The following is a 16,978-nucleotide window of genomic DNA, read 5'->3' on the forward strand; positions in this document are numbered from 1 at the left end:
GTTTAATGTTGACCTTGCTGAGGGGGACAGGAATAGAAAATTATAAACCAACTACAAATATGTTTGCTATTTTATTACATTCCCACTCAAATCAGATGGAAATATTTTTGCTATATTTAGTTTTTTTGAGCTTGTTGATCTCTCACGATATGATCAAACTGAAACTCGTCTTCTTTGTGTGCTAAAACGGGACAGAAAATGCTGGTACTGCAGGATTTAATGATAAATTTCACTTTTAAATGAATATCGCTTACATGCTAGATAGTATCAAAGGAAGTGATTTTTGCATCTCAAAATGTTTGGAATTGAGTCATGGATTTTTTTTTCAACCCTTTAGTTAGGTTTTACATTTGGGCACTGGTAAAGGATAAAGGCACAACCAGAATATAAAGGGCACACATTTGCTTTTGCTGCAAGTTGACTACTGAAGTGAAAATTACTGAAGGGAGAACACCCAGTAAAGGTGAACCAATTGTAATGTTGTGTAAATAAGACAAATGAGGTCTGCATGAAGCTCATAATCGACTGAATAAATCTTTCCATTTTACAGGGTGTCTGTCTTGCCTCATTATAACACTCCTCTTCATTACTGTTTATGTCTAACCCTCTTTAACAGGCTTGGGCCCTCTGAGTATACCAGAGGATAAAATGTGATGTCTCTCCTTTTCTTTCAATTACCTGACAGAGTCACTTCTGAATAAGAACTGCTGCATCCCTTGATAGAGACTGTGAATATAATCATGTTTCTTGTGACAACAAGTGAGGTACCTCACAGACTAACCCCTTGAGAAAGCTTTTTTCAGTTTTCACCAGAATGCTGTGCCTACTGTGTTAAGGAATGGTACAGCAGCAGGATCCAAAGACATGCATATGCACTCAAGGGAAAAAATGGATTTATGTAGTATCAGAAATACAATGTACAGGACACAATTGTACATTTATTATTTATCACTTTATAGTCCCCAACAGAGAAGACAAGAGTCCCTTGACAATGAGTGTTCTCTTCAGACAGTATTGGGTAGACTAGAGACCACTGCTACACTGACAGTAAATAAGCACTGTCTGTAGTGAATATTCAGAGACAAGTTTGCATTCGAGTTTTACTGTGTCTTATCCCTTCCTATAAGATGTTGGTTCAGAAAAAGAAAGGTTAATGGGGTAGTTAACAGTTCAAAGTGCAGCATTTTCGACCCAGAAATGTCAAATGTTTTGATTGTATATGTGGATATAGCAGATGTATTCAATACAGGGGCTTTCCTTGCCCTTGGGCAGTGAGAATATGTCCATTCTACTGTATGCAATTACTGAATCAATAAAACATCTCTTTCAAAGTCACTGGACTAGTGCCGACATGCAGGCAGTAGTCATACTGACATTTCAATGCTACTGTTATTACCAGAGTCAAATATATTTTGTAACAAATATCAAAATATAGTTACACCCTGAGATCAAACCACAAAACCATGTTTGTTCAATGAAAAAGCATAAGTATGCAGTAAACAACCTGTTCAAGATGTATTAAGGGAAATCAGCTTTTCAACAGGCCTCATTTTATGACTTCGAGTTTTCAACTGTTGATTCTATCAAGTAAAATTAATGTTCTAAAACAGAACTTAAAGCCAATGCCTGCCTTAAAAGGGATGTTAAGCTCAATTCTGCCATCTTAGATTAAACACTAATGAAGCATGTACGCACATGAACTGGTAATATTGTGATCATCCGGACATACTCATTTTATTACATTGTTAAATCTAAATTTTGAATCACCACTATCCATAAATTACAAACATCACAAATCTTAGAACAGGAACAAGTTGCAGCACAGATGCAACTTATACACTAACACGTACATTCTCAACAACTGTCTAGACAAAACCAAGTGGAATATTTCTATGTACATTATACTCAAGCTCACTTTATGTCTCAGTTTCATAATTAGCAAAGCGAAGGTGTAAATGACAGCATGCCAACCTAAAGTGCCGTATCTTACTACACACTGCTAATAATAATACTAATCTGCAAACTATCTACATTTATTCATAAAGGTAATGATGCTGCCATTTACAATCTCACAAATAACATCATACTTCAGATTATTAAATCAAGTTTTATCTGGTACCTTTGAAGTTATTATTAAGGTATCTTATTCATCAACAATAGATTATATATTGGCTACAAATTAAAGTTGGAGATAGTGAGGACTGCAGATGCTGGACAGTCATACTGGATCAAGAGTAGTGCTGGAAAAAGGACTGTTGGTCAGGCAGCATCAGAGAAGAAGGGGAGTCAACTCCCCTCCCCTCTGATGCTGCCTGACCTGCTGTGCTTTTTCCAGCTCCCACTCTTTACCCACTCTACAAATGAAAGTTTCCTATCATTTAGGATACTTCGAGTTTGATTCCTATCACATGAAAAGTTTTGCACACTTCCAATGCACGACTTATGTTGAAATAGCAGGATTATAATGCTGAGATTGGAGGAATGCGCTTTGCTTCCATTTTCCCCAAAATGATGCCCATTTTCATTTGGTAGAACTTATTCTCCTAAAACAATAAACTTCAAATACTGCCTACTGCCAAGATTGCAAAAGGCATACTTGAAATATAATGCAATCACAGTTTTTCACATTTTTATTGCAGAATAAGTTCCTGAATTGCACATTTGAGTTTCCAGATAGTGTCGATATTTACATTACAATACAAGCCAACAGTTGAAACATAAGCCAGGAAGCCTTTAACAAACTAATTTTCTCTCCTTCTTCCCTGAAAATGCTGACTAATATTAGTATATTTTGTCCATTGGTGCTGAATGTCTCTAGTATTTAACTAATGTGGACACGCTAGAGGAGTGCTAGAGAAGTGAAAATTGACATGTTATTTGCCCAGTAGAGACTTAACACTGCCCTTATTTTAAATCCACAAAAGTGCTTAACTGGACAATCCTAATCAACGATCTAACTGATTTTCTCCCTCGCCATAATGCATGGTGCTGACAATTGCAATATATTTCCAATTCAGATCAGCTAATTAGCACAGAGAGAAAATCAAAAATTAGAATTTACTTATATATATATATTTTAATAACAGATTACCATTTACCAAATTATGACCAGTATTCCCATTAAAATTTAGTCATTGTGGGCAGTCCCTTGTTTTGCGCAGTCGTTAATGAGCTATTTATCACAGAATGAAGCTGTGCGGTATCAGGGGCTTTGCTTATGACAGTACATTTACTTAACAACCAGCACAGCTCACTAGCATTAATGAACAAAATATGTTGTTCAAAATCTGAAATAACCAATTGCAGGATGTCAAGGAAACAAATACATTGGTAAACATGAAGGATGCTGCATGTGTTGATGCACTATTGCAAATAATGGACCACAGGTTTGCAAATATCACTTAACATAATGAATTGAAATTGATGGAGATCATTCTCAAGCCTTATGCTGTTTACGTCAGTGAGATTGGGGGTTCCTAATATCAGAGCTGAAAATGTGTTGCTGGAAAAGCGCAGCAGGTCAGGCAGTATGCAAGGAGCAGGAGAATCGACGTTTCGGGCATGAGCCCTTCCTAATATCAACCAAAACCTCTCTGATGGAGATGCAGGAGAATCCATGTCATGATAGATTTTTCTTTCATAATCCTTCTATTCATCTGCCCCCACAGCTCAATCTTTCTCTCCCAAACTTCCTCCACCTTTCCTTGCCTGTGCTTTCTTTACTGCTGTTCATTCATTTATTGTGCACTATTTCTCAGTAAAATGAAGCTCCTTGCTCGATCTCGGGAGAGAGTTGTAAAGTCCTGTGAGGCTTGATGTTTGTTTGGGAGTTAGGCACTTTCTCTTTTGCGGCACATTTTGCACCATAACTACATCAGCTGGAATATGACAGTGATATATTATAAAATAGCTAATAACAGGGTAAGTGTTAAGAACTTAAAAAGTATCAAGGATGAGAAGTTAAATAGCTTGTAAATTAGCTTGTCATTCCCAGCACATTGGCAAAAATTGCTGGTGAGGAAATGACTATTGTCTCAGTAAGCGAACCTCAGCCAGCAGAATGATATTTTACCGCCACATACAAAACAGGATCTATATCAAAGAAATATAATTATACTAAAACATGCAGTGGATTAAATTTTACTTGAACTGGAGCCACTGAACACCCTCAGCTGCAGTGTCTATTTAGTGGTCAAGTCCTGTCAAGTAACAGACTAAACCTGCCCTAAAACAGACCCTTTGAACCAAAATATGAACAACATAATATGGACAGGTAGCACGGTGGCTCCGTGGTTAGCTGCTGCTGCCTCACAGCACCAGGGACCCAGGTTCAATTCCAGCCTCAGGTGCCTGTCTGTGTGGAGTTAACACATTCTCCCTGTGTCTGTGTGGGTTTCCTCCCACAATCCAAAGATGTGCAGGTTAGGTGAATTGGCCTTGCTAAATTGCTCATAGTGTTCAGGGATGTGTAAATTACCTGCATTAATCAGGGGTAAATGTAGGAGAAAGTGGTTCTGTGGTTTACTCTTCAGAGGGCTAGTGTGGACTTGTTGGGCCGAAGAGTGTGTTTCCACACTATAGGGATTCTATGATTCTACAAAGATAAACCAGAATTTTTCAAGTGAACACAAGAACAATACTAGTAGGTACTTATCTACTGTTGATGACAACAGTCAGATCCTTGAATCCATTTAGTGAATGGCAAAACTGCAAAGTCAGGAAATGTCACACCACAGCAAAGTAGGTCCTGATTTAAAAATGACTGATTTACAAACGCTCATACTTTCTTCTATCCACTCATGGGACATAGTTATGGCCAGCACTTATTTCCTGTCCCTAGTTGTTCTTGAGAAGATGATGGTGAGCTTCCTTCTTGAACCACTGCAATCCAAGTGCTATAGGTAGACCCAGAGTCGAGAGTGTGGTGCTGGAAAAGCACAGTCATCACCCTAGGAGCAAGAGAATCAATGTTTCGCGCATAAGCCCTTCACCTCCTGTTGAATCTCCTGCCCCTCGGATGCTGCCTGAACTGCTGCGCTTTTCCAGCACCACACTCTCAGTTCTGATCTCCAGCATCTGCAGTACTCACTTTCTCCTGCAGGTAGACCCACAATACCTTTGGGAACAAATTCCAGTCATTTGTGTTTATGCACCTCCTTAACAGTGTTGTGCTGTTGTACTGTCTTGTTGGTCATTTTTGCTTCGCTCTGGAATCTAGCTTGCCCCTTGAAACCAGATTTCCAGCCCATATGTGCCCAATGTCCCCTGGTGCCATGTGCTTTAAGAACATTAACAGCTGTACAGTTATTGAGTAGATGTGACAAACTACATTGTTACAGATTATTGATTTGGTGTGCCTTGCTAACCATAGTAGTCGCGCTAAATGCATCCAAAACATGTAATTTTTGTTGGTCTGCCATTATAGCTTCAGACTTGCATCCATCCTCAAGCAATATGTCAATGGTGTGGCCCTTTGTCTTGCCAGGAAGAGGCCTTCCTGAAGGCTTTAACTGGTGTAGAGTTTCTTACTAACTTGATGAGCCTTATGAATGCAATCCCACATCGGGGTATAATTTTAAAAATCCAATTATATACAAACATTTCCTACATTTATGAACAGCTACTTTATGTTGTCTTGTATTGTGGTCCAATTTGTGTACAAATTAACTTCCAAATGGGCTCAGAAATAGAACCCATTCACAACCTGGGACTGTCTATCCAACTACCTGTTTTGGAGACATGCATCATGCTCGAAAGAATACCCCAAAATTAATTGTCAATACCATTATCAAACGACATTGGATTAATGAGACAATGATGCCCTAACTCATTATCAGTTGGCCCAGTTGGCTGGACAATTGGTTTGTGATACAGAATGATACTAACAACACAGGTTCAATTCCTGCTGAGAATGCCATGAACCCTACTTTCTCAAATCCACAGATATCACAGGGTTGATTCATCTTTTGTTGTTCTTGAAGTATATTTAAGAAAATGCAAGGCAGGAAGATATTTTTGGTTCCTGTAGAAACAATAGTAAAGGTGAATTTTTAGTTGCTTAACAGCTTTGTGGTTCAGTCCGATAGACCTGCTACAAAATATTGGCACCTGCACAATAAAATCAGTGACTGAAAGAAGCAGAGAAACATATCGGAACAGCCACTTTGAAAGCAATGTGGCTGTACTGTCATATACATGGAGTAGCACTGGCAATAGTTCGGCAACCAGCTTGAAGGAGCTCCTACACAATGTGCAAGGATAACATACTTTTTGAAGTTGTGGAGATGCTCGTGTTGGACTGGGGTGGACAAAGTTAATAATTGCACAACACTAGGTTATAGTCCAACAGGTTTATTTGGAAGCATTAGCCTTCAGAGCCCTGCGCCTTTGTCAGGTGCTACTTGAAAGCTTGTACTTCCAAATAAGCCTGTTGGACTATAACCTGGTGCTGTGTGATTTTAAACTTTTTTTTAAAAGAGTGCCCCTTAAATTCTAGAGGAATGTGTGATGAGATGGGAAGTGAGCACATTTATATGTTACTCCATATGAAGATTTGACCACAGTCACATGATGAGGTTTGTTAACCTGAACTTCACCCTGAGGTGAAATTACTCTTCACCTTTTATCTTTTCTAAGCATTCCTGCTATCCTAATGCCTGCACAACCTGGTCTAACCCTTATCACTTAACCATTTGTTAGGCACATTCATATCCCTGTGTGACAATGCTGCTCCTTTAACAAGGTTATACTGTCCTTGGCTTTTTTTTCAAAGAGGTCGTCGAAGACAAAGACTCCACAAACTCTAAGTCGAAGGCTTTTAGGGCCAATTTGATCATAGCTAACCGATACTGCCACAGGCAAAAGGTTTTCAGGTTTAAAAAAAACACTTGTACAACAAAAGGGGGCGGCCAGTTCTCCCAGCTCAGCTTTTTTCTGGTTTGGTTTGGTTCGCAAATGTAGTGTTGTGAAGCTGCTGGACTCAAGAGAAGAAGGTTCCTGCTGACCCTCCCTCTCTCTGACTTCTCTCCTGTAAGACCCTGGGTTTGATTTCACGTTTTGTGCCAAGGGGTGTTTATGGGGACTGTTGCAAATATTGGGAACACCATCAATAAGCTCGAATAATCTGTTGCGCTTTTGGAAAGGTTAAGTTATTATGTGCTCTATTCTGTTTTGTTGTATTCCATCTGGTGATCTTGTAAATAAATTCTTCTTTGTTTAAAACTAAGTGGTTTGACCAGTGGCATCTCTCCTCAAATATCCACTTTACACCTGTTTAAAAGAACTAGCAAAGTTAAGGTTTTGGCTACCTTCTTGAAATATTTTGAGGGAGCCTGGCCTAGTCCATAACACCTGTATGATCTATTTTTAGGCCTTCAAGGGGTTTGTATAATTATTCTTAATGTCCATGACAAGATTGACTCAACGGTAAATGAACTGCACCACTGGCTCTATGAGGAGAGCAACATTGAGATGCTAGTGATAACGATGGAATCACATAACATCTCGGGAAGCCTGCAAGGCAATAACGTTACTGCTTTCCATAGTGATTGTAACGAGGCCAGCCAGGTGGACCACATGGAATACAAGTTCCTGAATTGGTGCTGTTAGCGAGTTTTGAGAAGATTTGTTGCTCAGGTTGAGGTTCTGGAAGTAGGTTTGCTCGCTGAGCTGGAAGATTCATTTTCAGACATTTCATCACCACACTAGGTAACATCTTCAATGAGCCTCCGGACGAAGCATTGCAGATGATTCCTGCTTTCTATTTATATGTTTGGGTTTCTTTGGGTTGGTGATGTTATTTCCTATGGTGATGTCATTTCCTGTTCTTTTTTCTCAGGGAGTGGTAAATTGGGTCCAAGTCAATGTGTTTGTTCGTAAGAGTTTCTGTTGGAATGCCATGCTTCTAGAAATTCTCGTGTGTGTCTCTGTCTGGCTTGTGCTAGGATGGATGTGTTGTCCCAATTGAAGTGGTGCCCTTCCTCATCTGTATGTAAGGATACTAATGAGAACCGGTTATGCCGTTTTGTGGCTAGTTGATGTTAATATATCCTAGTGGCTAATTTTCTGCCCATTTTTCCAGTAGTGTAAATTTTGTAAATGACATTAGTTTTGCTTGTTGTCTATATAGGGTCATTTAAGTTCATTAGCAGCTGTTTTCATGTGTTGGGTTTGTGGGCTACCATGATGCCAATGGGTCTGAGTAGTCTGGCAGTCATTTCCAAGATGTCTTTGATATTGGGGAGAGTGGCTAGGGTTTCTGGACACATTTTGTCTGCTTGTTTGGGTTTGTTGATGAGAAATCTGCGGGCTGTGTTCATTGGGTACCCGTTCTTTTTCAATACACTGTATAGGTGCTATTAATCTGGTCCACTCAGCAAGTGCTGGCTGACAGATATAAACAGGAGTGTCAGACACCCTCACAGTCTGAGAGCTGGCTCTGAGGGAGTTGGATCAGTGTCAAGGACTGTCCACGCGACTCGGTGATGTGATAATGGCTGCTGTGGAATTACTTCACTTTCCAACAATGGGAATGCTAGCAGCAAGGTCAATCACATTACACCTTCACAGATGTTGGTACCTTACCCTTGTCAATAAAAGATCAAGAGAACTTCATAGGCATTTCAACACACAGCAGACTTGGGTTCCAACAAAGAGCAGTTGCTGAATTTTGAGTGCAAGTGCACACAGATTTCCCTCATTTGTCAGCCAGGGTTGTTAAAAGTCATAGAGTCATAGAGATACACAGCATGGAAACAGATCCTTCAGTCCAACCCGTCCATGCCGACCAGATATCCAAACTCAATATAGTCCCACCTGCCAGCACCTGGCCCACATGCTGCCAAACCCTTACTATCATACACCCATCCAGATGCTTTTGTATTGTAATTGTACCAGCCTCCACCACTCCCTCTGGAAGCTCATTCCACATATGTACCACCCTCTGCGTGAAAATATTGCAGCTTAGGTCTCCTTTATATCTTTCCCCTCTCACCCTAAACCTATGCCCTCTAGTTCTGGACTCTCCCACCCGAGGGAAAAGACTTTGTCTATTTATCCTATCCATGCCCCTCATAATTTTATAAGTCTCTATAAGGTCACCCCCTCAGCCTCCGATGCTCCAGGGCAAACAGCCCCAGCCTGTTCAGCCTCTTCCTATAGCTCAAAGATTCCAACCCAGGCAGTTAGACTTGGTTAATTTGTGCTACAACTTACCCGGATGAAAGTGGATCCACATCATGTAGTGAAGTGAAATTAAGCTACACCAGCACCTTTGGGGAACATCTTACAAGTCAAACTATCACTTATTCAAACATGATGTACTCATGCATGAATAAACAGGCTCAGTTATCACCTTAATGGCAAATAATATTATAAAGCCAACATTTAAAGATGCATGTAGGCGTATTATTTGGACATTGACATAATGCTTGGGAAATACAAGGGTTAACCTATGAATCCCGTGTGCTGGTAGGGATGTAGATACATCTGGTAGATCTGGAAGTGGAGGTTGCAGTAAGTTGGGCAACAACTGAGTCAGATCATGGCCATGCTAATGATTCAACAGCTAGATAGTATGTCATCAATGACACTTTTCTATGTGTATAGTAAAGGAGAGATTTTATGACTGTGTACCAGAAGAACATAGCCCATTAGCAGGTCATGGGATTCCACAGGCTTTCAGATCCATTCATCTCAATAGATGCAAGTTCTTGTTGAGGCCGATAATGTCCACATCCAAGTTCCCTTTGATGTAGGGAGATGGAACATAGTGCTCTGAAATAGGATTGCAAATTTATCCTTGCATGTAACCAACTGAAACAAATCAAGGCCGGCCTCTTAAATTAAAACCTTTTACTTCCTACTATCTCTGGCTCCTCTGACAGCTCAATGAGTTTCTTCAGTAGATATGTTAGATCTATAAACCGGGAAGATCCTTAGCCATGATCCAGGATTTGTGTTGATTTAGCCAAGAGGGAGTGGTGTCAATTTTAACTTAATACTTTTGGGACAAAGAAGTGAAAAGCAAACAGACATCTAGCTTTTCTTTGAGTTAACGACACAGACATTCTAAAAACTTGGCAAGACATAGGACCAAGATTATGAATAAAGAGCACTTGTGCAATACTGGAGTATACAATAAACTGTGGAATCATGTACCAGCAAAGGGTCAACATCGAGACGTGAGACAGGAGAGAGCATTGGCAATTTAAAACAAAACACTTCAGCAAACGGGAATCAATACTAACAATAACTTTTAGGTTTGTAGCAGTGGATTTTATTGCATATAAAAATGTTTTTTAATTGTGCAGGTATTAGATATCAAAGCACGAGTTCACTAACAGACTGCTATGAAATCAATTTAAAGTTCAAACTTCTGCTCAGTAGATAGTGAAGACAGCCTAGATACTATCAATACTAGTCCTTAATAAGGATCAGCAAAGTGAACAAAACAGAAATATCCTAAAATTTCAAAAGTGATTTTAAATGCCTCATAATAGACTCTTTGTACATATGTATCAAATACATAAAGAACCACATTGCAACAAAACTTTTCAGGTACATTTCAACTGCAGAATGAACGTAAATATTACAGTGAAAAATTTGAATATGCAGAAACAGTGCACAGCTTTATAAAACAAAGTTAAAAAGGTGAAATAAAGTTAAGAAAAAAGGACCATATGTAAAACTTTTCTTAAAAAAATGCAATATTTTTCACATTGACAAAGTTCAAATTTTATCAAGTAACATTGTTATCACAGTTAAAAAAAATAAAGCATTTTCCTTTTCAGCAGGATGCAGTCTACAGTTCTTTCTGGGTCTGCTGCACTGTCAGGAACTTTAGTATATAGGACACATGAAGAACCCTTCTGACAAGCCCAGGATAAGTAAGATGATTGCTCAATTACTTATTTGTTTTTTAAAAAGGCGCTAAACACATTTATTTACTTGATTTACAATTTCAAGTAGTTCTTTTTCTGAGAAAAGGAACTATTTTGACTACTGCTATGAATATCTGAAACTACCCAATTTAAAGTTCAAACTTTCTGCAACTATAATTTTAATAGCCAGTAGCAAATTCAAGATGCTCACTTCCTACTTCTCTGCCCTAACAATAACTTCGGTACATTTCACTTCTAAAGCTGAAGGTGCCCTGATCCTGAGCTTCCAGTGCTATAAAGGAACTTCCTATGATGTTGCACTACAAGTGTATTCCAAGCAGAGGCATATTACACAATACTTTCTCCAAAAAGGCTGTGGCCTCAGTAATCAGGTTGCTTTCTTGTAAAAAAATGATCAAACCAGGGGGTGGGGACTGCACATCCTGCGTGAAACCGCATCCTGCACAGCATCACCACGATTCACTGTAAATAAATACTCTTGTAGCAGAGCTTCCGTCAACTGTCACTGCATTGACTGTAATCACCTTCAAGTCCAAACAGGAAAGTACAGAAAAGCAAGTGAGATGGTAGATACGGGATTTAATTTGCTTTTCACTGCAGTTTTCATTGGTGGTGTGTTTCCGATTCTTCTGGCTGCCAGCTGCCTGGAATCACTCCTGGACCTAGGTCTTTCCTGTTAACCTTCATAATTTCTCTGTCATAACAGCATTATTATGGGTGAGCCCAGCAAAGTGTGCTCCTGTCCAAATGTGGACTCACCCCTTTATTGTTCTCAGCCACCAAAAAAAACTGCTGAATGTTTTACCATAAGAAACTCGGTGAGCAAAACTTTTATAATACTGCAAATATTAGCTCTCCACTGACACTCTGGACCTGTTCAATTCTGCAATTCAATCAAAACACAATCTGAAAATCCTCTTGTCATCCAGCTCTGCATTCATATGCTCAAGCGTTGTCTAAGGATAACTGCATACAATCTTTCCCCCGAGCGATGCTTATATTGTTTTATTACAGCTCAATGAGTGTAGTTAAAATTGCATGCAGCTGCTGACTACTGCGGTCTATCTGTGTTACGCATGGACACAAGTATTGCCCACCGGGCTTAAAAAATCATTCAGTTACTGGCCTGACAAAAGATTATGTACAGCTCCTTGGAAGGAAGAACATCTTGTATACTACAGCAGGAACGGGTGATGCTAATGGATCAGCTCCTTTATAAAAGGATTGTGAAAGTCCTATCAAATGTCACTTGAGAATGCTAAATGTTAAACATGTGGCCACCCCACATAAATGCAAAAATAAACTCCAAGACCCATGCACAATCTAAGGGAGCTTTAACAGCAGATGATGAGGCATATTAGGATTCAGAAAAAAAAGTCTTTGTCAGAATTTGCTTTCAGCTTCAAATAATATGAAGTTTAAAATGGAAAAGACTCAGAATGTATTTTTATCTGGTAAATATAAGAGCTAGATTAACTTTTTTTTTGAAGAGTTTATACTAAATATATAAATACAAGCAGATAAGGGTATTGGCATACATATACTACAGATGGTAAGGCTGGATTTCCCTCACAACTTACTCCTGCAGAAATGCCTGCTTATGCTCAAAATGCACAATCCAAATTAGTGTTCTTCTGTTACACCACTTCTCAAAACAATGTACTTATAACCAATAAGCTTAAATGCACATTTCACAACATACCTAAACAAGTACAATATCAAAAAAAGGCATGATTTTAAGATTTGTTTTATTTGCTTCATCAGTTAGCTGTGATATGCTGTTTAATACCATTTAAGACAATTCTGTAAGCTCAACAACATACAATATAAAGAAACATGGTTACATTTATCCAAATTTTCTTGACAAACACTGAAAAAGTTATGAGTGCATTTTACTAACAAATCGGCAAAGACGATATTTCTAAATGTTAGAGATGTATCCAAATACTAACTAGTTCAAATTGAAAAAAACCTCAAGTGTTTTCAAAATATCTGCATTTTTTGAGAGGAAACACTGTGAACATTTCTCGATTTCAATTCCAGCTCAGAATGGCAAGAAGATTCTACAGTTTTAACTGCATACAATGTAACACATACAATAATATTTTCCATGTGTGAAAGCTTTCATTATAGCAGGATTCCAATTATACAGTATATCGGTAATGTTCTGCATGCTGTGTCGCACCAGTGTAGTATGCCACCTATTCTATCAGCATTCACATTCTGCTGTTTAACTCAACCCAGTTAAGAACATGAGCTGCAAGTGGTCGTCAGCAATTGATCTTTCTGCTCATTCCACAATTCCCACCACAAATTACCTATGTATAATTATTTTGACACCATAATGAAAAGGAAATGAGATTTGGTCACTGAAGGTTTATCTAATAATACTATTCCTTGCTAGACTTCATAAGACTGACAATCAAAAAACCTTGCCCGTTTCAGCACAAAAACATTTGATAATTTTTTTTTAGAATAAACATTATTTATTTCCATAGAGTTGCCATTATCAGGAGGCAATGATAGCTGAATAATGAAAATGAAATCAAGGAATTTTGGTATTTCAAAGCTTTAATTTTTCCTGCTCTCACTTATGACATTTTTCTTCCCCTGGAGAGACAAGATAAAGTGCTGTCATAAATGGGTGAATCTCTTGTCAAATGACAGACTTGATTCACCATGGCAACCACAAATCAAGGTGCTACTGTGAATTAAAGCCCTGCTTAAAAGGCGTTTTGTATTTAAAAATGAATTTCAATCAAACAGATATTGGGTTACGGCTTACCTTCTTTGTAGTTGTTGACCAAGAAACTGCTTTGCTGTGGTCAGTATTTGTATAGTCAGATTGTAGATAACTGTGATAACTGTACCATTGGATATACAGGTAGTCTATTTGTAATTCAGTTATATGTGAGCTGTAATGAATATAGATGATCAGCAATTTTAACATAATAAATACCAGTATCTCAAAAAGTAAGGATTTTTTTCCTGATTTGCAGAAATCTTTTTCTTTAAATCAGGCTCATTTTACTTTAAAAAATGATGGCTTATTTTATTCACAATGCAATTTTCATCAAAATAAACTACTTTGCCTATAAATTCATTTTATTTCATCCAGAATTATTTTAAACTAATTTTTATGAGATTCAAGTAGATTGTACAGGTTGTCTTCTACATAACCACTTTTTTTTCAATGTAATAATTAAATTTAGCTTATCAGCTGACTTTCTCCTGCTTAATTTGATAATGTCATAATACTAAATTCTTAACTTCAAGGTAAACAGATTTTATTTAGAATTATTTTTAAAATTTTTAAATTAAAAATAATTAGAATGATGATGTAAAATTGAAGCAAAATTCATCAAGAACCTGACATTTTCTTTTCTTACAAAAGTTTTAAAGCAGACACATCAATTCCACTTTATAATAAATACTAGCCTGGTCTGCAATTTTATCTTTAAGTAACTAAACATAAGAAAGAGGAATTAATATTTTACTTAGCTTTTGTGATATTCCTGCTATGATGATTGAAAAAGATTTCTCTTAAATGTAAGCCAATTAAAACACAATATTTGCAAATCTGCATGCACATTTTCAGCTTAGAGTTCAGAACAGCATATTCCATACACATTTGACAATATTACAGCATGGATGGGAAACAGGCTGTCCCGAACACTCAGTCTACATAAATGCTTATCCACCTCCAGATAAGTAGTATTAATCTCTTTTGTCTACTCTCGTTCCAAACCATTTTATTCTCCTTCCTACCAAACACTAATCTAACCTACTTCTCAATGTTGTCATGGTCAATCACTTAATCACTAATGTTTTCCTTAGCCTCTCAAAATCCAATATAAAAACATTGCTACCACCCCTTTGAGGGTCACAAAAGAATGGCTTAATATTGTGTCCACAGCAATCAGGGTTCCCTCCCTAACCTCACCCTCAGTTCCATGGTTCATGGCCAGGGAGTGTATACATAATCTAGAGTCCATAATTAGTTAATACACGTTGAAATTGCACTCTTTGTAGATACAGTAGTATCATTTTTCACACTGGTGTTCAAATGCCTTTTTCACAAGCCAAAGTGACATCATCATCCTTCCCCTAAGTTCTAACATTTTACTCCTCAGCATAGTAATAGTGAATCTTTACATGTAGCGGTTTTTTTAAGTTCACTTGACCCTTTTCTCCGTACACAACTGCAAATTTATGAAACAGAGAAAACAGCAATCTTGTGCTTCCAGTACTGTCGCACTGAAAAGAAGCAAGGGTGGGAGATTCAGCATTATTGCACTCATTCCAAACTGCATCCCTTTAGTGCTTCTCACCAGTGTGAGTATGTCCTGATTTTTATTAAATAAGTATTACATTGGTCTTTTGCTGCAGCCAAGGTGACTCATTATGCAAATGTACAACATAATATGCTATTGTGCTGCAAAACAAGAAGATTCTAGCGTTGATGCACAGCCAAACTTGTCAATCTCAGTCATTGTGATGGTAGGGAGCATTGTATTTGGGATCAGTATCCCTCGGCTAAGGAAGATAAACAAGCAGGATTCCATTCCTGCTCATGAGCAGAGATATGCATTCTTAAATGTCAGGTAAGCGCAAATCTGGAGTTGGACTGCCGAGATGTTGTAACTTTCCTCGCTTACATGTGAAGTCTGGCCAGTTAGACAAGATACAAGATAGCAGCTGAGTCTCATGGAACTACAAGCAGATTCAGATGATTTTCAAAGTATGAAAACAGAAAGGACTAAAATACTAGTCAAGGATAAATCCACACTCTAGAAATGTAGATTATGAGGAGTGTGATGCCTGAGGTCCAATCATAGTTGAATAAGCCACGAATATATTGCATGATAGAACAGGCTTGATGGGCTGAATGGCCTATCCCTGTTCCTATCGACCTAAAAATGAGTTGAGCTAGTAACTGTTCCCAAGAACTCAATGAATTGTCCAGGATTGGCTCATCTTTATAATGCCATATTCTTCCTTGACCTTACACAGTGAGATATCTAAAGGAGTGGGGAGCAGAATTCAATGCTGCTATCATTTAAAGCAAAAGAGTGACAAAAGCTGAAAGGGTTGGGGGGGGGCAAAAATGTCAAGAAAAAAATAAGTCAATCAAAACTAGCGCGAGGAGATGGAAAACCAAGCTTGTTGGATAGTAATAAAGTTGCTGAGAAGTTATCCATTACACTATGGTGGCGAAACATATGTGCTGCTCCATAACATGTCTAAAAGTGAAAGTTATTCTGTTGGAGTACAAAAATGCTGTCCTAGAGGGCAGCAATGCAAAACAATCTGCCTTGAGGAGGGTGTTGGCTCAACCATGTATTACCACAGGGCCATTAAACAGTAATGGACTGCTTCAAGGATTTAGCATTGTAGAAGTATCAGGTTTACTAGTTTGGTAGCACATATCTACATGGCATGAAGTGCGATGTTTCATATTTAATACCTGAATAAATCAGGGCCCTGCACAAACCAACAGTTTGTTTTATTGAATCTCATGCATATCGATATTTCATATATACATTGAGCAGGCAGTGTAAAACTGAAAACCTTGACACACACACACACACACACACACACACACACACACACATATAAACACAGATTATTACGTACACACATAAACACGGGTTTGTCACCTGCATCTTAGCTGTATGACTCGTTTACTGTGACTCTGGGAGACCTATCATTTTCCTTGCAGAATTTTCCTTTGCAAATATGTTCCTGAAAATCTATAACCTCTTTTAGGCAGGTATCTTTCAGGAAGGAGGATAAATTATCCCAGGTCGGTTCCCAGATATGGTGAATTATCTGGGTAGAGCGAACAATGCTCAATTCAACAAGTTGAGGAACACAACTTTAAAGGGGCTGTGTTTTCATCCCAAATTCAGAAACCACACTATTTCCTAATATCATGGTTCCAAGTTCTAAGATTCATTCCAGTCAGCTAGTATTTCAATCACCTGGTAATGGTCAGCTGGAGATCAACCTACTACCACCACTGAAGACAAACCTGCAGTGGAAGCCAAATGGGTGGAGGGCAGATTAGAAGACCA

The 16,978-nt window shown here is 38.3% G+C and overlaps 1 protein-coding gene across 15 annotated transcripts in view; it reads right to left on the reverse strand.

Moving 5' to 3' along the window:
• foxp1b (forkhead box P1b) overlaps positions 1-16,978 on the reverse strand; it is a 478,263-nt gene that overhangs the window by 367,603 nt on the left and 93,682 nt on the right. The window contains exon 3 of one of the 15 annotated variants that reach the window (XM_072582559.1): positions 13,687-13,816. The exons of the other annotated variants lie outside the window; for them this stretch is intronic. The gene's annotated coding sequence lies outside the window, so the exon portion shown is untranslated. The remainder of the gene's footprint in view (positions 1-13,686; positions 13,817-16,978) is intronic. 15 annotated transcript variants of the gene reach the window in all.

The sequence above is a fragment of the Chiloscyllium punctatum genome, chromosome 12 (genome assembly GCF_047496795.1).
Source record: "Chiloscyllium punctatum isolate Juve2018m chromosome 12, sChiPun1.3, whole genome shotgun sequence".
Classification (NCBI taxonomy): Eukaryota; Metazoa; Chordata; class Chondrichthyes; order Orectolobiformes; family Hemiscylliidae; genus Chiloscyllium; species Chiloscyllium punctatum.